The 23,617-nt window shown below is 43.9% G+C and overlaps 1 pseudogene; it reads right to left on the reverse strand.

Annotated features, from left to right (window-relative positions):
• Positions 1-19,392: 19,392 nt before the first annotated feature.
• LOC124557443 lies at positions 19,393-19,555 on the reverse strand (annotated as a pseudogene).
• Between the last annotated feature and the right edge of the window lie 4,062 nt (positions 19,556-23,617).

Genomic DNA, 23,617 nt, shown 5'->3' on the forward strand with positions numbered 1-23,617 from the left:
CCTCATTGTTCGTCGTTATTTTTATCACAACGACATTTTTAATTTATTGTCATTTTATTCTCCAACCTGTAATGGGGGAATGCTAAATACTAGCGGCTCAACTGTCTAAATGTCAAAGTAATTAACAAAGTATAGTCTATTTATTTTGTAAACGATATCATTTACGTGATTAGCAGTTTCATTTTTAACATTAAAAACCTGATAAGAGATAAGATTCCAGTTTCAACTTCTGGTCCGGTTCACAGTTTTAATCTGCAAGTAACTTGAGAACTGCCAATTAGTTTTCTATTATTTGAGACCGCAACAATTAGTTTCGGTTCGAAGGAAATGATATTGAATTTGCGGGACTGACCTTTCACAGCCACCGAGAGGATTAGTATAATGTTTATGACACTCAAAAATGGCTCTGAGCGCTATGGGACTTAACTTCTGAGGTCATCAGACCCCTAGAACTTAGAACTAATTAAACCTAACTAACCTAAGGACATCTCACACATCCATACCCGAGGCAGGATTCGAACCTGCGACTGTAGCGGTCACGCGGTTCCAGACTGAAGCGCCTTTAGTTTTCTTCGATGGTCGCAAATCACTTAAGGTGAGCAAATGGAATCGCAAATTTGTTAAGTTATGGAAGATCCTTTCCATTACTCTTACTTTTCTAATTAAGCCACCTCACATTCAACAGGGTGAAAAGTATTTAAACCGACAAACTCTGGGAGGTTATAGGGGACATCAAAACAATTATTTTTCCCTAATGTCATTTTCTCCTATGAGGAGTATTTAAACCGGTAGAGGAAGATTTCTCTGGTACCAAATTAATTAAACCAACAAAGACTTTTCATTTTTTTTACGACCAAGACACAACACATTAACACAACCCAATTTCAATTACTGTAGATTTTCAAAAATGCCTCCACTGACATGTAAACAAAGGTTACACCGTCGGATCATGTTCTGTCTGACGCGGGCAAAAACCCCAGGAGTATCGTGAGTTGTTCCTGCTGCTGCTACTATCCGGGCAACCAGATCCTCTTCTGATGCAACAGCAGTTACGTAAACAATGTTGCGCATCTCTCCCCACACAAAAAAGTCCAGAGGGGACATATCTGGGGATCGAGCAGGCCATGGTACAGGACCACCTCTGCCAATACACTTTTCTGGGAACCGTCGGTCCAGGAATAGACGCACACGACGACTGAAATGTGCCGGCGCCCCGTCATGTTGGAAGCACATGCATTGTCTTGAGGGGAGCGTCACGTCTTCCAGCGATTCTGGCAATGCTCTGGCGAGAAAATTGTAATAGTGCTGCCATTTAATGGCCTAGGTAGCAGGGCCAATTAAACAGTCCCCAACAACACCGACCCACGCATAAACGAAGAACCGCACTTGGTGAATGGTAGTAACTGTGGCATGTGGGTTATCCTCACTCCAAACATCCGAATTGTGCATGTTGAAGACTCCATCACGCCCGAACGTTGCTTCATCGGTAAACAACACAGAGGATGGAAATGTAGGATGCATTTCACACTGTTCCAGGTACCACTGCGAAAACTGTGCTCTGGGTGGATAATCAACTGGTTCCAGGTTGTGGACACGCTGTAAGTGAAATGGACGTAACAATTGCTCTCGAAGGACTGTCCTTACATTCGTCTGATTCTTCCCCATGTTACGTGCAATTGCACGAATCCTGATTGACGGATCGCGCTCCACATGCTGCGAGACATCTTCCTCAAATTGCAGCGTTCTTACTGTGCGACGGCGTCCCTGTCCAGGTAACCTGCTAAATGGCCTGGTCTCACGCAGACGTTGGTACACAGCAGCAAAAGTCGTATGATGCGGGATGCGGCGATTAGGATATTGTTATTGATAAATCCGCTGTGCGGCTCGTCCTTTGTGGTGCGCTACGTAGTACGCACCAACCGTATCAGTGTAATCACCCCACGTTTATCGCTCCATTAGGAAACAGAGACAATGCACTACTACACTGGTGGACAGCAGTTGCCTACAACTGAAGAGCGTAATACGCCCTCTAACAAATGAAGATCGTAATACGGCCTCCCCCGGTTTAAATAATCCTCATAGGAAAAAATGAGATCAAGGAAAAATATTTGTTTTGATGTCCCCTACAACCTCCCAGAGTTTGTCGGTTTAAATACTTTTCACCCCGTATAATGACCCAGTCGAGGCGGCATTGGACTTTAAATCTCCCTCTGTGTAAGAGTCTTCTTCTTAATCGCAAGTAACATCTTTTGGATGAAATAAAGCGTTAATCTGAAATCAGTTTAATTCACCCTAAGACCTTAAAATAACTATGTTAAACCGTTAATAATAAAATAAGGCCAGGAGCGCTATTAGTTACAGTATTGACGTCTTTGGAAAGAACTAAAACGAGTTTCTCTATGTGTTAGGTCCCGTAGTACAAAAACACAAAAGGCTTCTGATTTCATGGAGACTGTATGAGAACCAGAAATACGTATCACTGCCGAAACCCTGTAGTTACCAGTAACTAGCGCTCAATGAATGTGATCACAAGTCTAGGAGAGGTGGTGGCTCTGATGGCGTGCTACTACTAGGTGTACTGTTGTTGCTCTTCTACATCCACGCACCACCCACGCCAAACGTTACTCTACAGCTCTAATATGGATGATATCCCAATCAACGTAACGTAACTCATGTGAGCACTAACGATTCAGCTCTGATTGCGTACGCCAAGCCACTTCGCTCGATACAGGTTTTTTCGCAAAAGGTATTTTATTTTTATTTTGGATACTGTTATATGTTCTGTCCACATAATCCCGCATAGCGTAGGAAGACAAGGCGGTCGGCCGACAGAGTGGTCTTCAGGGTCCGACTGAGAATTTCTTTTGGATTTTTATTTTTTATTTGTTTATCTACATTCACACAAGGATCATCTCACAACGGTATTCGAATTGTCAAGGTAATACAGTGCAGTCCACAAGCTCAAAATATACAACACACAGAATACGTAGCGTATTTCATGAAACTAGTACAGGTGATCTATGAGAATAGGATAGGTGGGCGGCCGTATTCTTGATTAAGGAACATCCGCGCATTTGCATTAGTGATTTAGGAAAACAACGGTAAACCAAGTCAGGTTGGCCAGATAGAGCAACACCACCCTCCCGAATATGAGTTCAGTGCCTTAACAGCTGCACTGCCTCATTCCATTGGTTCCATAGTTCGTTTCAAGAAACTCTTAATATAAAACATAGCTCCATTCTTCATTGCAGCTCACACTAAGGACATCCACAAATGACACCTGGACTCTGAAGATATTGCTGTGCTCATTGTATCAACTCTAGTCTGTTCGCCGGCCGGTGTGGCCGAGCGGTTCTAGTCGCTTCAGTCTGGAATTGTGCATGTTGAAGACTCCATCACGCCCGACCGTTGCTTCATCGGTAAACAACACGGTCGCAGGTTCGAATCCGCCTCGGGCATGGATGTGTTAGTTAGGTTTAAGTAGTTCTAAGTTCAAGGGGACTGATGACCTCAGATGTTAAGTCCCATAGTCCTCAGAGCAATTTGAACCATCTAGTCTGTTCACAAAGTGACTAATTCCCGCACATATTCAGGTATGCTCCTCCGTCTACCTGAAAAACTGAGTCAGCATCTCCCCGTGATGAATGAGATGTTGAATGCAGGAGAATTACAAGGCAATACGCATATTTCACATCTTGGCAAATGATTTACTAGTGAAAGCAGTAAACTTTGATCATGTACTGAAATGCGAGAGGGTATTGTAGGCTATCCCCTTTCATTACTGCCCACTACTCTGAGTCCTTTACGTAATCACTGTCTATGTTCTACAGCGTCGTTGTATGAGCTTCCCGAACATATGTTCCTATCAACATGCTTCTCCAGTCACCTTCCAGAATATTTTGAGGTATTTCAATATCATTTTAAAACTCCATGCAGGGAGCGAATACATGCAAAAGTGGAGCCAGCAACCCCAGGGGCACAGCTATATTGCCCCGAAGCCCAGAATGTGTGAAGAGAAATAAGTGAATCTGTTAGGAGAACAATCAGTATAGCTCCGATACTGTGCATTATTCCGCCTCATAATCCCTATATTTCCATCATGTTATTATATGTGCCTCAATAATGCGTAGTAACCATGTAATGCACTGACAACTTACTCGCTTTTGTTGTGCATATCCTGTTGCGACAGTGGTTATAATTCAGGCACAGTTGGAGGTTTTATATATGGGACAGAGTAATCATACCAGTTTGACTGCATGTAGCGCCAATATTTCCGCTCGTTTTATAAGCTGACGGGGACAGCTGGCAGGCTTTTCCTCTACACGGACAAGCCTTAAAGCCTTCACCTTTCACTATCATGCTAAATTTCTATGTTTTCGAACTTGTAATAGGCTCGTATTCGTGTCATTGATGTTTTGTAGTGATACCTGAGTTATTAAAATAACAGAATCTGGCAAAAATTTGTAACAAGGTAATCACAAGTATAAGAATGCTCACTAGTTTGACTTCTGGGGCACCAGACCTGTTTGGAAACGAATGACGGAGTAACTGCCTTGCTGAGTCCGTGGCGTCGGCGGTATAACTTAAACCTCAGTTTGAAATATTTTGAAACATTTACATTCACTCCCATTTTGCAAAGATACACGCACTTACAATACTGGTGCAGATGGTGTCAGTACTTACGTTAGGTACGATCTTGTTGTCTTTCTCGGCGAACTAAACTAATATAAAGCTTTCGGGTTTCCAGCCGAGTGAGTTCGTCGAAATGGGGCGACGTTTCGATGAGTGTCACTGCGCCAAAAGATTATGGCAGTTACACTCATCTAAACGACGCACGCCTTCGACGAACCAGCTCGGCTGGAAACCTGAGGGCTTTTTATTTCTGTTAGTGTTGTCCTGGTTGAAGAAACGCACACAGCCGACCGTTTCGGATCGTAGTGCCATACGTCCATACATTCAGTATCCAACCTAATGCGTCACGTCTCCTACAGTGGATCCGAGCAATGGTTTTGAAAATTAAATTCGCGTTAGACTGACTGCACAGTTCTAAACTGTGAGATTCTATGTCGTTTTTGACATATTTCAGGCAACTACGCTCACCCGTGTTGTTTAACATTTGATCGTTAGTTTTCTGGTTAATCGTTATTCAGTAATTTTGATACACAACTTTTACCATGTGATCTGTGAATGGAAAAAAGTATCATGTTTAGATCTTGAGCTCCAGTCGACGTCTAGGTGATTGAATACAGGTCACTGGTTCGTATTAGACAAGCATCGTGAAGTCTTTATTCAAGGAGCCACCCCAGCAATGGAATGAAGTAATTTAGATGCAGCCTAGTAAAACCTAATTAATGTGGGACGTATAAGGACTTGAAACACGTCCCACACATCACAAGTCCAAGCACTGTATCACCCATTCGGTGTTTACTCTCAAGAACATCACTTCTGTAGGCTCTTCACCGTACGATCTTCTGGGGATATTGGAAGATATATACTCTTCCTGAACATCAATCTTTCGAGGGAGTTGGTGAAAGCAAACTATAGGATGCACCTCATCTGTCAGCTAAGCGTTTGTTATTAATGTTGGCAGACGTACGATGGGCCGCTTTTCATATTTTAGAGGCAGTCTTCATACCATTAAACCGCCACCGTACCGTCTTGAATGTACTTTGCTTTCTATGCCCTCATACCCCACCATTTGTGTCTATCAGTAAATTAGGAAGCTCATCGGCCCAGGCGATCGTCTGCTATTATTCTGTCTGCTGCAACGAAAAGGAACTGAGATAACGATATAACGTCTCGTAGACGACGAGGTCGATATAAATGGACCATATGCTCGGGTAGAGAAAGAATCGGGAATAAAACACGCTGCGCGTATTCAAAGGAACCATCCCCGCATCCGCCGTAAGCGAGCAAGACATATCATAGGAAACCTAAATATGGTACGCTGCACTTGGATTTGAACCACTATTCTCCACAATACAAGTAAGTGCACTCTCTTATCACTGCGACACTCGCTCGATCTGATTCGAGGTAGTACAGTGGTTAATATCCTGGTCGCGTATCTGGGTGGAGCAGTGTACAAATCTGCATCCAGGTATCCAGATATATGTTTTCCATGATATTTTAAAATCATTTCAGGTGATGGCTGGGTTGGTTCCTTTCAGCAGGGTATGCCAAATATCTTCTACCATCCTTGCCCAGTAAGACCTTTTGCTCCGTCCAAAGCGGCATCGGCGTATATCGAACGTTTAACACTAATAATCCATCCTCCCTATGCTCTGAGCACATATTTGTGATACTCCTGCGCCTAAGCCTCTCCACCCTGTGGCATATTGCTATTTAAGTTATTCTCTCGGATGGTGTCATTTGTATCGCATACCGGTTAGATAATTCTAGGCAATATCATCGCTCGTATGCCGTTGCCAATATGGACGGGAACCTGCATGCTTCCCTGATCTGCACTGTGATCCTTACACCCACTGTTACTATCAGAATTCCCCGACAGCAACCTCAAATTATTGGCTGCGGCAGCTGATCCTTGTAATGGCGATTTTATCACAACTTGATTACCCACAGTTGAAGCATGACACAGAGACCTGTAGAGATCACAGTTGGCACATAACTTCGAAACATTGATCCGAAATGTGTGAGACTTTGAGTGTGTCTGATTAAATAATGTGATCGGTAGAACTTATAAGGACTTCACTCCCACGCAAAATATACGACGGCGTCGGGTGCGTGTAAGAATATTCTCCTTCTACTAGCAGGAGATCTCTCTTTGTGATCTTGGGCACACTGTTTGCCAGGCTCCTTGAGGACGAAATAGATAAAGTAATATAACATGTTAACCACTCGTCGGCACTTAATGACAGTGCGGAGAATATTGCCAGAGGTTTGTCAGTCGTGCACAGAACGCTGGACGTCACAATGCGTGTGGTCAGTGCGACCATAGCGCCAAATGAGCCTGTTGAAGAAATATCAAAAGCCAGTGTGTTCATAAGCGGGCATTTACGGTGCACTGCGATGGTGTTGTTCATTACAGTATATCCAGGAGACAACATTTGGATGACTTTGCATTTTAATCTCCTCCCTCCCCCCCCCCCCCCCCCCCTTCCTTTGTGGTCGCTACTGTCTACGACGATGAAGCCTTTTCATAAGATTCGAGAGGAGTAATATTTACAATAAACGTTTTACTTATCTTTTCTCGCGCAGTTGGCTCCAGTTCTTCAAGTCTAGGGGTCTGATTCTTGAAGCCGAAATTTTCACATTTTCGGTTCTCGCGGTCCAATTGATCTAAATACACTACTGGCCATTAAAATTACTAAACCAAGAAGAAATGCAGATGATAAACGGGTATTCAATGGACAAATATATTATACCAGAACCGACAAGTGATTACATTTTCACGCAATTTGGGTGCATAGATCCTGAGAAATCAGTACCCAGAACAACCACCTCTAGCCGTAATAACGGCCTTCATACGCCTGGGCATTGAGTCAAACAGAGCTTGGATGGCGTGTGCAGGTACAGCTGCCCATGCAGCTTCAACACGATACCACAGTTCATCAAGAGTAGTGACTGGCGTATTTTGACGAGCCAGTTGCTCGGCCACCATTGACCAGACGTTTTCAACCGATGAGAGATCTGGAGAATGACCTGCCCAGGACAGCAGTGGAACATTTTCTATATCCAGAACGGCCCGGACAGGACCTGCAACATGCGGTCGTGCATTATCCTGCTGAAATGTAGGGTTTCGCAGGGATCGAATGAAGAGTAGAGTCACGGGTCGTAACACATCTGAAATGTGACGTCCACTGTTCAAAGTGCCGTCAATGCGAACAAGAGGTGACCGAGACGTGTAACCAACGGCACCCCACACCATCACGCTGGGTGATGCGCCAGTTTGGCGGTGACGAATACACGCTTCCAATGTGCGTTCACCACGATGTCGCCAAACACGGATGCGACCACCATGATGCTGTAAACAGAACATGGATTCATCCGAAAAAATGACGTTTTGCCATTCGTGCACCAGGCTCGTCGTTGAGTAGACCATCGCAGGCGCTCCTGCCTGTGATGCAGCGTCAAGGGTAACCGTAGCCGTCTCCGAACTGATAGTCCATGCTGCTGCAAACCTCGTCGAACTGTTCGTGCAGATGGTTGTTGTCTTGCAAACGTCCCCATCTCTTGACTCAGGGATCGAGATGTGGCTGCACGATCCGTTACAGCCATGCGGATAAGATGCCTGTTACCTCGACTGCTAGTGATACGAGGCCGTTGGGATCCAGCACAGCGTTCCGTATTACCCTCCTGAACCCACCGATTCCATATTCTGCTAACAGTCATTGGATCTCGACGAACGCGAGCAGCAATGTCGCGATACGATAAACCGCAATCGTGATAGGCTACAATCGGACCTTTATCAAAGTCGGAAACGTGATGGTACGCATTTCTCCTCCTTACACGAGGCATCACAATAACGTTTCACCAGGCAACACCGGTCGACTGCTGTTTGTGTATTAGAAATCGGTTGGAAACTTTCCTCATGTCAGCACGTTGTAGGTGTCGCCACCGGCGCCAACCTTGTGTTAATGTTCTGAAAAGCTAATCATTTGCATATCACAGCATCTTCTTCCAGTCGGTTAAATTTCGCGTCTGTAGCACGTCATCTTCGTGGTGTAGGAATTGTAATGGCCAGTAGTGTAAATTTGAAGAATGTCTGTGCAGAATTTTTGTTTTTTCGATGTTTATTTGGATCACATTTTACTACATCACACTGTCTTGAATTTTCACATTAACAAAGCCGGAATTACATTGTTCGTCCAAACTACAAACATACGTCGGATCACATTAGAGGCATGTTTACTACTACTTCAGTCTGCGGTAATAATATTCCAAACGGTTTACAATTTTTCTTGACAAATGAATTTCGATTAGTTTAGATTATCTATATATATAAAAGAAAGTCGTGTTAGTTACACTATTTATAACTCAAGAACGGCTGAACCGATTTGGCTGAAAATTGGTGGAGTGGTAGCTTAGAACCAGGAGATGGACATAGGATACTTTTTATCCCGTTCGACAGCTATAAAACGTGTTACAACATCTGGCATGGAATAACAAAACGCAAATGTCACCTAAACGTCACTACAAAACGTGGTGTAACAAAAACGCATCTGACATGGAATAACAAAACGCAAATGACAGCTAAACGTCTATGGTTAAGTATCAGTATATATTATTAATTAAAAATTTCATTTTCTCATAATTTCTGTAACTTTTTCTCATCGAAAGACGTACTTATCAACGAAGTATTCCCAAACATCATTGATTGTGTAACAAATGAAGATGAAGCCACCAACAACTATCCAATTGAATTTTTAAACTCCTTGGATGTGCCTGGCTTACCACCGCACAATTTACGCCTAAAAGTTGGCTCCGTGGTAATCATGCTTCGAAACATAAACCAACCACAACTGTGCAACGGTACGCATTTGGTGGTAAGTAAATTGATGAACAATGTTATTTACGTGACGATACTCAAAGGAAAATTCGAAGGTGAGGAAGATGTCATTCCGAGGATCCCGATGATACTAGCCGATATGCCGTTTGAGCTTAAAAGACTTCAATTTCCGATCCGTCTTGCATTCGTCATGACCATTAACAAATCACGAGGCCAATCCTTGAAAGTTTGTGGTTTAAATCTGGAATATCCATATCTTTCACATGGTTAATTATATGTGGCATGTTCACGGGTCGGAATACCATCTGCGTTGTTTGTTCTTGCGCCTCATAATAAACTAAAAAATTTCGTGTATCACAAGGTACTTAATTGAAGAGTGGAAGCTATGCTCCAAAAAACATAAAGAATGAATAATCATTAAAATACTTAATTTTCTATTTGTATTTCCTAATAAAAAATTGAACTTAACATCCAAAATCTGATTATTTATTGGCTTTAAGACAGAATAGAGTTCGCTGGGTCAGCTAGTTATTTTGTAAATGAATCCAGAAATAAACATAATAAACAGTACTAGATTGCGTAAGTAATAACAGTAATTTAAGGCGTGCCAAATATTTTGTAAATGCAAATATTTCTAAAAAACAAAAGCAATTTTAACTATACATTCAGAGCCAGTACATAATGGTGGTAACAACGAAAACAAAGTAATTACTTTTCATAAAATTTAGCTTGAAATACAAAACATCGTATAAAAAATCATGGGAATTTTATTCAGAAAAACAGCCGAGTCAACAATGAGCAGTACAAAATTCGAAAACTGTTTCTGGTACCGACTACTTCTGTCGAGGAAAAGTAATGCTAAAGGAAGACGTCCCTTTAGAACATGAAGAAGAACCACCAGGAAACTGGAAAAAGGACGAAGTGTGGCAAGTGTAGCCCAGAAAGTTGGTGTTGTTCACAGCATTGTTTCACGTGGGCGGGAAGCGCTTCGAGCCCCAGGCACTGCTGCCCAAAGGAGAGGTAGTGGTCGATCGCGGTTAACTACAGCAGCATATGACCGCTACGTTGTGCGACAGGCAAGAAGACCCCACGTCAAAGAGTGGGTGTAATAGCAACCATATTTACCACAATGGCACGCCGACTGCATTGCCTGACGACCAACACGTTATGTTCCATTGACATCTGCAGATCGTTGGCACCCTTTGCTATGGTGCCAATAGCGTAGGGGCTCGCTCAAAGAGGAATGAGGTAACGCCCTCTTCTGAGATGAGGCCAGATTCGGTCTGAGTAGTGCTTCTGGAGTTACCCTCATATGGTGAGAGATGGGAACACGTAATGCACATAGGAACATTGTCGAACATGGTCGTTTTGGTGGGCCAGGTGGTGTGGTGTAGGGAAGCATAATGTTGCATGGGCGTACTCACATCCAAATTTTTGAGCACAGTACACTCACCTATACACGTTAATGTGACACTGTACCACTTCCCCATGTGCGTCTTTTCTGGATCCATTCTACCCTGGCTTCGTTTTCATGAAAGGCAATATGGACCACATCGAACAGCGGAAGCGGAGGTGCTCTTGGAACGACAGGATATACAGCGAATGTACTCGCCTCCCCTTTCTGCCGACTTGAGCAAGTGTAGGGTGTATTGGCGAGACGTATTACAGCACGTCCACATGCACCAAGGACAGTCCAGTAGTTGTCAACTGCCCTGGTGGAGGAATTAAACATCTACAACAAGAACTGCTTGCCAACCTTGTGGTCCGTGGTGATCGCATACCCCGTTAAGAACTATGTCCCGCGTTTTTTAACGTCCTGTAATAGTTTTCTGCGAATAAAAGTGTCATTTCTGTGCGTCTCATTGTGTACGTATTTTAGTTACCTTCTGTACTATACTGTAATAGCTCCTTCTATGTATGGTCCAAGTTTCATGGAGTTACACTATGAGATCAAAAGTATCAGGACACCCCCAAAAACATATGTTTCTCATATTAGGTACATTCTGCTGCCACCTGACGCCAGGTACTCCATATCAGTGACCACAGTAGTCATTAGACATCGTGAGAGAGCAGAATGGGGCGCTCCGCGGAACTCAGATACTACGAACGTGGTGTCATACGTCTGTACGCGAGATTTCCATACTCTGTGGGATTTGGCGAAGTACTTTTAATCGTTGTTTTTTTTATCCTTACTAAGTGTGAGGATGCTGATGATTTTATAAACATATAAATATTTTTAAAAACACAATCCGGCCCAAATTGCTATTACTGCAGGACAACCACGCTACCTGAGTAATACGAAATCGCTGGAAGTAGATCAAGCAAAATTTTTGCGGATACAATATGTTTTGCAATTTTTTAATAATATAGATAGCAACTTAAGTTAACATTGTGATATAACACTCTTCTACTTCATTACTGAAACACTATACATTGAATGCATGAAAACAAATTCATTTTCGGAATAAATAAAAAGGTATGCATTCCAATAACTACTCCGACCAGACTTTCCCTGACGAAGGCACAATACAATTATTCATCATCGTGTCTTATGACCAAAGAAGCTCCAACACATTCACCTTTCATCCTGTACCGCATTCTACCTAAATATCCATAACCGCTATTCTATCCGTTACTTAGAGAATGGCAGGAATCAACACTAAAGTACGGGAGGACTGTAGCACGCAAAAAGGTCATGTGTCGTAGCACCGTTCTAACAGATGAGAATGGGTATTCTGTAATGGAGGAAGACTGTCAAATCACACAGCTGATTGATACACGTATAAATGCTAATGGAAGGCGGTTTGAACATTTTAAATAATAGAGTTTCATGCAGTATTTCTACGTTCTGATCCCCTGTCTTTCCCATGATTAACGTACGATGACGAATAGTAAAAAAAATTTCTATTATGCCAAAGAAACTTATCTGCAACCACGTACATACGGTGTGTTATGTTGGTATGGTGCAGCTCTCCGTTATAAACTCTTCTGTGCAAGCTTCTTCATAACCACTGCAACCTACATTCATTTGAGCTCTCTTCTATACTCAAACCCTTGTCTCCCTCTACAGCTCTTATATCCCACAGTTCGTTCCGTTAGCAGACTGACATTTTCATTGATAGCTTAGGATGTGAGCTACCAACTGATCCCTTCTTTTAGTTGAGTTATGCCTTAAATGTCTAGCGTGAACATGGTGAATGTTTAAAAATTCGGACTTGGAACCTCTCAATTTTCCGTTAGTCAAAGCATTTCTGTAGGCTGGTGTGTTTTCACGAAGGTTTTGAAACCCAGACATCTTCTCGCGCATTTCTTCATCTGCACCGATGAAAAAAACACTGCACTTAGGAGTTGTGCGACATAAACGAAAGTTGGTAGGCCTGTTTCTATATCTGAAAGATAATGTCAGTTCATAGAAACTTACCACAGCTCCTCGACATCGTATGTGGTTGATATTGGCTACTGCTGGCAAGTTGCAAATACCGGTGTTGAAACTACGATGTTCGTTTCTCGTTTGCATCCCACAATTGTGGCCATAAGCTCTTCGGCAGACAAAATCTAAAATAGCTTCGCCTTTTTCGCTGTAGGGCGATTTATTTCTATCTACTTCTTTGATTACGGTTTCGTTTACAACATGAAATGTCAGAACTACGTCTGATCCACAGTAACAGATAAACCCACAAAATACGGTGTAAGTTATGTTCCTAGGGTATCTCCTTCCATTCCATTTGCAAACGAGTCCATAAAGAATTGACATTATGTTTGATTGAGGATCGTTACGGAAAAGTGGTATTTTAGATACGTTCGATGGAAAACATGTCAGGCGACCCTGAAGCCTAGGAGGGCAGTAGCAAGCTCAGACGTCGTTCTTCGAAAGATATTGGAAGTAATTGGTGCCGGGTCTAGCTAGCGCAGCGCATGAAAAAGTAGAATATAGCATTTGGTATACTGAAAACTTACCAGGCACAAAGACAAAGAGAAAATTCAGAACATAAACTACACTACTGGACATTAAAATTGCTACACCACGAATATTACGTGCTACAGACGCGAAATTTAACCGACAGGAAGAAGATGATGTGATATGCAAATGATTAGCTTTTCAGAGCATTCACACAATGTTGGCGCCGGTGGCGACACCTACAACATGCTGACAGGAGGAAAGCTTCAACCGATTTCTCATACACAAACAGCTGTTCACCGGCGTTGCCTGGTGAAACGTTGTTGTGATGCCTCGTGTGAGGAGGAGAAATGCGTACCATCACGTTTCCGACTTTGATAAAGGTCGGATTGTAGCCTATCGTGATTGCGATTTATCGTATCGCGACATTGCTGCTCGTGTTGGTCGCGATGCAATGGCTGTTAGCAGAATATGGAATCGGTGGTTTCAGAAGGGTAATACGGAACGCCGTGCTGGATCCCAACGGCATCGTATCACTAGCAGTCGAGATGACAGGCATCTTATCCGCATGGCTGTAACGTATCGTGCAGCAACGTCTCGATCCCTGAGTCAACAGATGGGGACGTTAGCAAGACAACAACCATCTGCACGACCAGTTCAACGACGTTAGCAGCAGCAAGGACTATCAGCTCGGAGACCATGGCTGCGGTTATCCTTGACGCTGCATCACAGACAGGAGCGCCTGCAATGGCGTACTCTACGACGAACCTGGATGCAAGAATGGCAAAACGTCATTTTTTCGGGTGAATCCAGGTTCTGTTTACAGCATCATGATGGTCGCATCTTTGTTTGGCGACATCGCGGTGAACGCACATTGGAAGCGTGTATTCGTCATCGCCATACTGGCATATCACCCGGCGTGATGGTATGGGGTGCCACTGGTTACACGTCTCGGTCACCTCTTGTTCGCATTGACGGCACTTTGAACAGTGGACGTTTCATTTCAGGTGTGTTACGACCCGTGGCTCTACCCTTCATTCGATCCCTGCGAAACCCTACATTTCAGCAGGATAATGCACGACCGCATGTTGCAGGTCCTGTCCGGGCCTTTTTGGATACAGAAAATGTTCGACTGCTGCCTTGGGCAGCACATTCTCCAGATCTCTCACCAATTGAAACTGTCTGGTCAACAGTGGCCGAGCAACTGGCTCGTCACAATACGCCAGTCACTACTCTTGATGAATTGTGGTATCGTGTTGAAGCTGCATGGGCAACTGTACCTGTACACGCCATCCAAGCTCTGTTTGACTCAATGCCCAGGCGTATGAAGGCCGTTATTACGGCCAGAGGTGGTTGTTCTGGGTACTGATTTCTCAGGATCCAGGCACCCAAATTGCGTGAAAACGTAATCACATGTCAGTTCTAGTATAACATATTTGTCCAATGAATACCCGTTTATCGTCTGCATTTCTTCTTGGTGTAGCAATTTTTATGGCCAATAGTGTAAATCACAAGAGCGACCGAAGGGCATACGATTTGCTAAGAAGGCTAAAAGACACTATATGACTTACCATACAGCACTACTATTGAAATATTGAAGTTTATGCTTTTCCTCGAATGCGATTTTTTATTTCTTTCATATGCATGATTGTGGAATCACCACTAACTTAAGGCGAGAAATGCATTTGGAGTAATTGAAATATTATCAAAAACGTTTAGAAACAATGTAGTTGAATTTTTTCAGTACACTTACTGGCAAAATCAGGGTTCTTGCTTTGTGTACAGGGTGTAACAAAAGAGCATGCGCAAAATTTTAAGAAACACTTCTCACACTGAGAGGAAGAAAATATGTTACTTGGAGACGGGTCCAGAAAGGCATTAATTTCTTGTTAGAGGTCATTTTCCACTTTTTTCAACATATTAATCATCCACTTTGAAATGAAGCCTGATCCGCAGGCAGCACATTTTCACTAACATGGTGTTGGCACATTGTTGAATGAACCATTAGCAGAAAATTATCTGTGAAGGAAAATCAGCCACTTACAGTGCCTGCCTACGCTGTATACGGTAGAGATACAGCAGATTCTCATGAAGCACTCTCTAGAAGGTCGTCTGGTCAACATTACGCGTTGCAGCTTATTGTCTTACGCTGACTCTAGGGTTGTCGTCGAAGGCACGAAGAAGCTCCCCTCCAGCTGAAGTATTCTTGTCCTTCTACTCCTCTCCCAGTCGTGAGTAGTATGTTTCAATGTCCCATGCTTCCATAGACGACGATCAGTTGCTTCAAACGTCTTTCTGTCGGGCGCCGCCGTTTGGTAAAACTCTCCCAATACACACGTTGAGCGCCACTGCCCAGCATCTGCTAATCCGTACAGTAAGTGTGTATATACCGATTCCGCATTTGAGTATAATTAAATTGCACTGTACCGGAGACAACTTCATGATGAACACTAAACAGTTGATGCAGCGTGCTTGATGCTAGTAGAGCAATGAAGTGAGTCACATCACATCATTAGGTTCGTTCAATTGGAGGAACAGACTTTGGCTCAAAATGGTTCAAATGGCTCTGAGCACTATCGGACTTAACAGCTGAGGTCATCAGACCCCTAGAACTAAGAACTACTTAAACCTAACTAACCTAAGGACAACACACATATCCATGGCCGAGGCAGGATTCGAACCTGCGACCGTAGCGGTCGCGCAGTTCTAGACTGAAGCGCCTAGAACCGCGCGGCCACTACGGCCGGCTCACAGACTTTGGCGGTGAACACAAGAACTACAACTTACTGCACGTTCAAGCCAAATCTAACGAATTGAGTATTTCAAATATTTCATTTAAGAAAATATTTTATTTAACGATGGTTCGTTCTGCTTCTGTGTGTTTTCCATGATTAATGAGATTGTGAAGAGATGTAGAAAATGATCTCTAACATGGAAATTAAGCATTTGCGGATCATGTCCATATAACACATTTTCTCCACTGTATGTGAGTAATGGTTAATGATATATTTGCAGTAGGTTTTTGTTACACCCTGTAAAGTCACTGAAATTGTCTGAGTGGCTAAAATGAGTTCTTTGGAATGTGAGAGTTCTCTGACAGCAGTGGACCGTAAGAGATGTATTGCACTGTAGCTGGGAATCAGGAGGGACACAAGTGTGCGTAGTTCTGGCCAAGAGAATACATGGTGTATAAAAACATGAGTCAAAAACTTCAGGGATTTCTTCTTGGCATCAAAGTATAACAAAAAGTTCCATTGAACTTGGATCCAAAAAATCTTCGTTACGGATGTATGAAAGAATTTATTATTCGTGGCATAGAAATAACACACTGATCAAACGCTTTTACACTTACCAAAACTGATCCAAGTGACCACCTGTTGTTTCCTTGCATCCCCCGAGCCTGTATCCATACCTTGCCGCACGTTGTAGAAACCTCCTGGTGTGTTCCGTATATGGCTAAATCCGTTTTGGGTATGCTCCCATACATTTTAGTTGTCGATGAGGGAAAATATACATTACATTCAAAACTGACGATCGGACAGGTCATGTAATGGATCCTTCTCTATTAATCCACCTGTTATGCAACTGGTTATCGAGATCTTGACAAACTGTTCGTGTAAAGTGAGATGGATCACCACTGTGCATTAACCACTTTCGTTGGATGACGTCCAGATATATACTATGAGATAAAAGTATCTGGACACCCCCACAAACATACGTTTTTCATATTAGGTGCATTGTGCTGCAATCTACTGCCAAGTACTCCATATCAGTAACCTCAGTAGTCATGAGACATCGTGAGAGAACAGGATTTCGAACGTGGTCAGGTGATTGGGCGTCACTTGTGTCACACGTCTGTACGCAAGATTTCCACACTCCTAAACATCCCTTGGTCCACTGTTCCCGATGTGGTAGTGAACTGGAACCGTGAAGGGACACACACAGCATAAAAGCGTACAGGCCGACCTCGTCTGTTGACTGACAGAGACCGCTGACTGTTGAAGAGGGTCTTAATGTGGAATAGGCAGACATCTATCCAGACTATTCCAAACTGCATCAGGTTCCACTGCAAGTACTATGACAGTCAGGCGGGAGGTGAGAAAACTTGGGTTTCATGATTGAGTGGCTGCTCATAAGCCACACATCACCACGGTAAATGCCAAACGACGCCTCGCTTGTTGTAAGGAGCGTAAACATTGGACCATTGAACAGTGGAAAAACGTTGAGTGGAGTGACGAATCACGGTATACAATGTGGCGATCCGATGACAGGGTGTGGGTATGGCGATTGCTCGGTGAACGTCATCTGTCAGCGTGTGTAGTGCCAATAGTAAAATTCGGATGCGGTGACGTTATAGTGTCGTCGTGTTTTTCATGGAGGGGGGCTTGCACCCCTTGTTGTTTTACGTGGCACCATCACAGCACAGGCCTATACTGATGTTTTAAGCACCTTCTTGCTTCCCACTGTTGAAGAGCAATTCGGGGATGGCGATTGCATCTTTCAACACGATCGAGCTCCTGTTCATAATGCGCGACCTGACGCGGAGTAGTTACACGACAATAACATCCCTGTAATGTAGTAGCCTGCAAAGAGTCCTGACCTGAATCCTACAGAACACCTTTGGGATGTTTTGGTACGCCGACTTCGTGCCAGTCCTCACCGACCGACATCGATACCTCTCCTCAGTGCAGCACTCCGTGAAGAATGGGGTGCCATTCTACAAGAAACCTTCCAGCACCCGAGTGCACGTATGCCTGCGAGGGAGGCTAAGGGTGGGCCAACACCATACTCAATTCCAGCATTACCGATGGAGGGCGCCAAGAACTCTTAAGTCATTTTCAGCCAGGTGCCCGGGCACTTTTGATCACATAGAGTACATCACCAAGTAAATGACGCCGCTTATGTTTGAGAAATTGTAGATATTTTTGTCCAGTAAGGCGTCATAGAAAGAAGTAGGGGCCAATGAAATGACCATTAATGATTTAACCCCACACGTTGAGGCTGAAACTCCTTTGATGCCCATCTATATCTACATTCCGCACGCTACCATACGGTGTGTGGCGAAGGGTACTTTGTGTATGTGTGTCATTACTCTGTTTCCTGTTGCAGTCGCGAATTTTTTGCGGTAGGTCTATTCTCTCTCCACTGCAGTACGTAGCACTTCCTACAGACCATCTGTGTTTATATCACTATTGCTTTAGAAACACGTCCTGTGATGACTGTCGAGCTGCTAATTTTAGCGTGCCAACACCAAGCACAGTGAGCTTTGATGCACTACGCTGCAGCTGTCGACGACAGGAATGCCCAGATAGAACGCGTCATACATAGCCACAACTGCCCCTTGATATTTATGTTAGTTTGCCGCACAGCTTCCCCCACTGTATCTGAATGAGCTTTACCTTCAAACCTCACCATATTCTCAATTTCCACTATAACACTGAGGCCATTGTCAGCGGCTATCCCGACACCAACACACATGAACTCATTTGTGGTTAAATGATACGCAATGGTGAACAGTAACATGGATTCGACAGCTCGACACTAAATAGTCACTGTCTACCAATCCTGTGAGCGCACATCTTTTCTTGTTACGTGACTGGCCTGTGCAGCAAAAGCATCATGTTAATGCTGCAAGGATAATATAGGTGGCCATACTCCATTTGAATATGTGACGGAAAAGAATCGCTAGGAAGGACGATTTATTTCTCCCAGAAATATATGGGACGCATCAGGGCATGTATTGTAGTATATAGGTAATAATTAATACGACTAGAAATCCCGTACACAGTCATCGGAAGCATTACCTGCCATAAAATCAATGACACGCTGGCAGGTGGATGGAAGCGAGAGTACGACGGATACGATTCGTGATTTGGAGCGATAATCAGGCGTTTCTATCATGCGTCGGGATCTTTTAATGAAATTTAAATTTCCCACCTACACAGGGAGATATGGCCGCCGTGTTGCTTTTTGCCCGTCTCAAGAAAATTCATAAGTGACGATGCATCTGCCTACCTTAAGAGAGTTCGGAAGTTAGGACGCGTTCTGTGAGAGAGGTAGAGCATTCTCTTTGCAGTCCATCATGAGCCAAAAATCAGTTCAATATTCTAGTCCTGCGATGCAGGACGTAAAAGATATTAAGCTGACAAGAACAGTTAATCTTATCTCATGAGTGAATTCCTAGAGGAAATGTAGCCTATGCCATACTGTTGGACAGGATTTCCACAAGTAACTATAATTTAGCGATCTGAAAACGCATGTATGCTCTGATTTCTTGTCTTCGGACATAACTTCTATAAAAGCGAGGAATCTACATTTTGCATGAGAAATTCGATTTGTATCGCCAACAACAACTGTCTTGGATTGGGTAGAGTGGATTTTTTTAAACTGGGGAGACTATGCCGGAGGTGGAACTGCAGTAAGAACTGTGCATCCAAGCATCACCTACTTGTCTCGCAGTGTGCCACAGCCAGAGGTAGAGGCGGTCATGGCGGCTTGGCCAATCAGAAGCCACAACTTATCATGTGCCCACCAGGTACTCTCTTGCTCGTAAATTAAAGATAACGCTGATACATGGTGAAGAACCGCTCTGGTGTGCGGTTTGCGGGTTTAAATTACCTCTGCGTATGACCTTGCGGTGCATTTAACCTGCGGTCGTCGCACGGTGGCGCTGGCAGCAGTCCACATACGCAGAGGTGTGCATGTCAGAGTACGGTGCAGCGAGTAAGTGTGCAGACGTTTTCAGACGTGCTAATGGTGACTGTGTGTTAAAACTGGTCAAACACAGCAGGTCGTAGCATAGGCCCTCCGTGTGCCACAAAGTGTGATCTCAAGATTATGGCAACGATTCTAGCAGACAGGAAACGTGCCCAGGCGCTACAGTATGGGACGTCCATAGTGTACAACACCACAGGAAGACCGGTATCTCACCATCAGTGCCCGCAGAGGGCCACAGAGTACTGCAAGTAGCCTTGCTCGGGACCTTACCACAGCCACTGGAACAGTTGTCTCCAGACACTCAGTCTACAGAGGACTGAACAGACATGGTTTATTCACCTGGAGACCTGCAAGGTGCGTTCCACTGACCCCTGGTCACAGGGGCGCCCGTAAAGCCTGGTGTCAAGAACACAGTACATGGTCATTGGAACAGTGATCCAGGTTATGTTCATGGACGAGTCCAGGTACAGTCTGAATAGTGATTCTCGCTGGGGTTTCATATGGCGTGAACCAGGAACCAGATACCAACCCTTTAATGTCCTTGAAAGGGACCTGTGTGGAGATCGTGCTTTGATGGTGTGGGGTGGGATTATGATTGGTGCATGTACACCCCTGCATGTCTTTGACAGAGGAAGTGTAACAGGTCAGGTGTATCGGGACGTCATTTTGCACCAGTATGTCCGCCTTTTCAGGGGTGCAGAAGGTCCCACCTTCCTCCTGATGGATGATAACGCACGGCCCCACCGAGCTGCCATTGTGGAGGAGTACCTCGAAACAAAAGATATCAGGCGATTGGAGTGGCCTGTCTGTTCTCCAGACCTAAATCCCATGGAGCACGTCTGGAATGCTCTCAGTCGACGTATCGCTGCACGTCTTCAAACCTCAATGACACTTCAGTAGCTCCGACAGGCACTGGTGCAAGAATGGGAGGCTATACCCCAGCAGCTGCTCGACCACCTGGTCCAGAGTGTGCCAACCCGTTTTGCGGCCTGTGTACCTTTGCATGGTGATCATATCCCATATTGATGTCGGGGTACATGCGCAGGAAACAGTGGAGTTTTGTAGCACATGTGTTTTGGGACTGTTTTCTCAACTTACCACCAATACCGTGGACTTACAGATCTGTATCGTGTGTGTTCCCTATGTGCCTATGCTATTAGCGCCAGTTTTGTGTAGTGCCACGCTGCGTGGCATCACATTCTGCAATTATCCTTCATTTATGAGCATTAGTGTAGTTACACTGAAAGACTGTGGCTAGTTGGCTCTTGCGCACAGCCGTGCGGATAGTCTTGGCGGCGGCGGCGGCGGCGCTCTCTGAGTGGCCGAATAGCAAACTAACTAGTATGCTGACTCAGTGGTGACAGAAGCGGATGCATGTGTTGCGTGTATTCTTCGATTTTTACATGGAAATTTGAGAAGATTCAGTGCGACCCCCCCCCCCCCCCCCCCCCCCCCGCCCATGTAAATTGATCAGTTGACCATTGGTCTTTCTGGCCTCTGAGCATCTATGCGTGGATATTGCGAGATGGGTGCGCAACTGCTTGTGAGGCCAATGTGTGTGCGACTCCTTTACTTCTCTCGTTGGCAGTGTAGCCATGGCTCCCTGCTCTCCTACAGTTGAGGACTGCGAGTGCTTTATGATCTCGAGTGTTTTTTTTTTCCGCCAGATACGAGTTGTGGTTGAGGAGCGTGCTTCTGTTCTCAAACCATGGTTCATACATGACCTCAGATATATTTAGTGCTACGATCTATTTGTGGCGGAAATTTAATTACTTGATTTGCAAAATGTATGTGTGTGATTCTCAAACATTGAAAATATGTTTTGTTATGAAGAAGAATCATTATAAGGTGATGGTGAGAGTTTTAAGCGATCTATTTGACTTACACCTTCCTGAGATTTTTCCCCTACCTTTTCTCCTGTAAACTGTTTAGCAATTAATTTCATTGGTTTGTGGAAATCGACTATTTCCCGCTGTTTCTGATACCTCAGTTGTGAGTTAGTCTTCCCATCCAAATGAAGAAAACCACAGCCTTATATTTCTCATAAACATAATTAATTTAATTGTGTGTGTGGTGGTCTTCAGTCGTGAGACTGGTTTGATGCAGCTCTCCATGCTACTCTATTCTGCGCGAGCTTCTTCATCTCCCAGTACCTACTGCAACCTACATCCTTCTGAATCTGCTTGGTGTATTCATCTCTTGGTCTCCCTCTACGATTTTTATCCTCCACGCCGCCCTCCAGTACTAAATTGGTGATCCCTTGAGGTCTCAGAATATGTCCTACCAAGCGACCCTTTCTTCTAGACAAGTTGTGCCACAAATTTCTCTTCTCCCCAATTCTATTCAATACCTCCTCATTAGTTATGTGATCTGCCCATCTAATCTTCAGCATTATTCTGTAGCACCACATTTCGAAAGCTTCTATTCTCTTCTTGTCCAAACTATTTATCGTCCATGTTTCACTTCCAGACATGGCTACACTCCATACAAATACTTTCAGAAACGACTTCCTGACACTTAAATCTATACTCGATGATAAAAAATTTCTCTTCTTCAGAAACGCTTTCCTTGCCATTGCCAGTCTACATTTTATATCCTCTCTACTTCGACCATCATCAGTTGTCTTGCTCCCCAAATAGCAAAACTCCTTTACTACTTTAAGTGTCTCATTTCCTAATCTAATACCCTCAGCATCACCCGACTTAATTCGACTACATTCCATTATCCTCGTTTTGCTTTTGTTGATGATCATCTTATATCCTCCTTTCAAGACACTATCCATTCCATTCAACTGCTCTTCCAAGTCCTTTGCTGTCTCTGACAGAATTACAATGTCATGGGCGAACCTTAAAGTTTTTATTTCTTCTCCATGGATTTTAATACCTACTCCGAATTTTTCTTTTGTTTCCTTCACTGCTTGCTCAATATACAGATTGAATAACATCTGGGGGAGGCTACAACCCTGTCTCACTCCCTTCCCAACCACTGCTTCCCTTTCATGCCCCTCAACTCTTATAACTGCCATTTGGTTTCTATACAAATTGTAAATAGCCTTTCGCTCCCTATATTTTACCCCTGCCACCTTCAGAATTTGAAAGAGAGTATTCCAGTCAACATTGTCAAAAGCTTTCTCTAAGTCTACAAATGCTAGAAACGTAGGTTTGCCTTTCCTTAATCTATCTTCTAAGATAAGTAGTAGGGTCAGTATTGCCTCACGTGTTCCAATATTTCTACGGAATCCAAACTGATCTTTCCCGACGTCGGCTTCTACCAGGTTTTCCATTCGTCTGTAAAGAATTCGCGTTAATATTTTGCAGCTGTGACTTATTAGACTGATAGTTCGGCAATTTTCGCATCTGTCAACACCTGCTTTCTTTGGGATTGGAATTATTATATTCTTCTTGAAGTCTGAGGGTATTTCGCCTGTCTCATACATCTTGCTCACCAGATGGTAGAGTTTTGTCAGGACTGGCTCTCCCAGTAGTTCTAATGGAATGTTGTCTACTCCTGGGGCCTTGGTGCGACTCAGGTCTTTC

This window comes from Schistocerca americana, chromosome X, assembly GCF_021461395.2.
Source record: "Schistocerca americana isolate TAMUIC-IGC-003095 chromosome X, iqSchAmer2.1, whole genome shotgun sequence".
NCBI classification, from domain to species: Eukaryota; Metazoa; Arthropoda; class Insecta; order Orthoptera; family Acrididae; genus Schistocerca; species Schistocerca americana.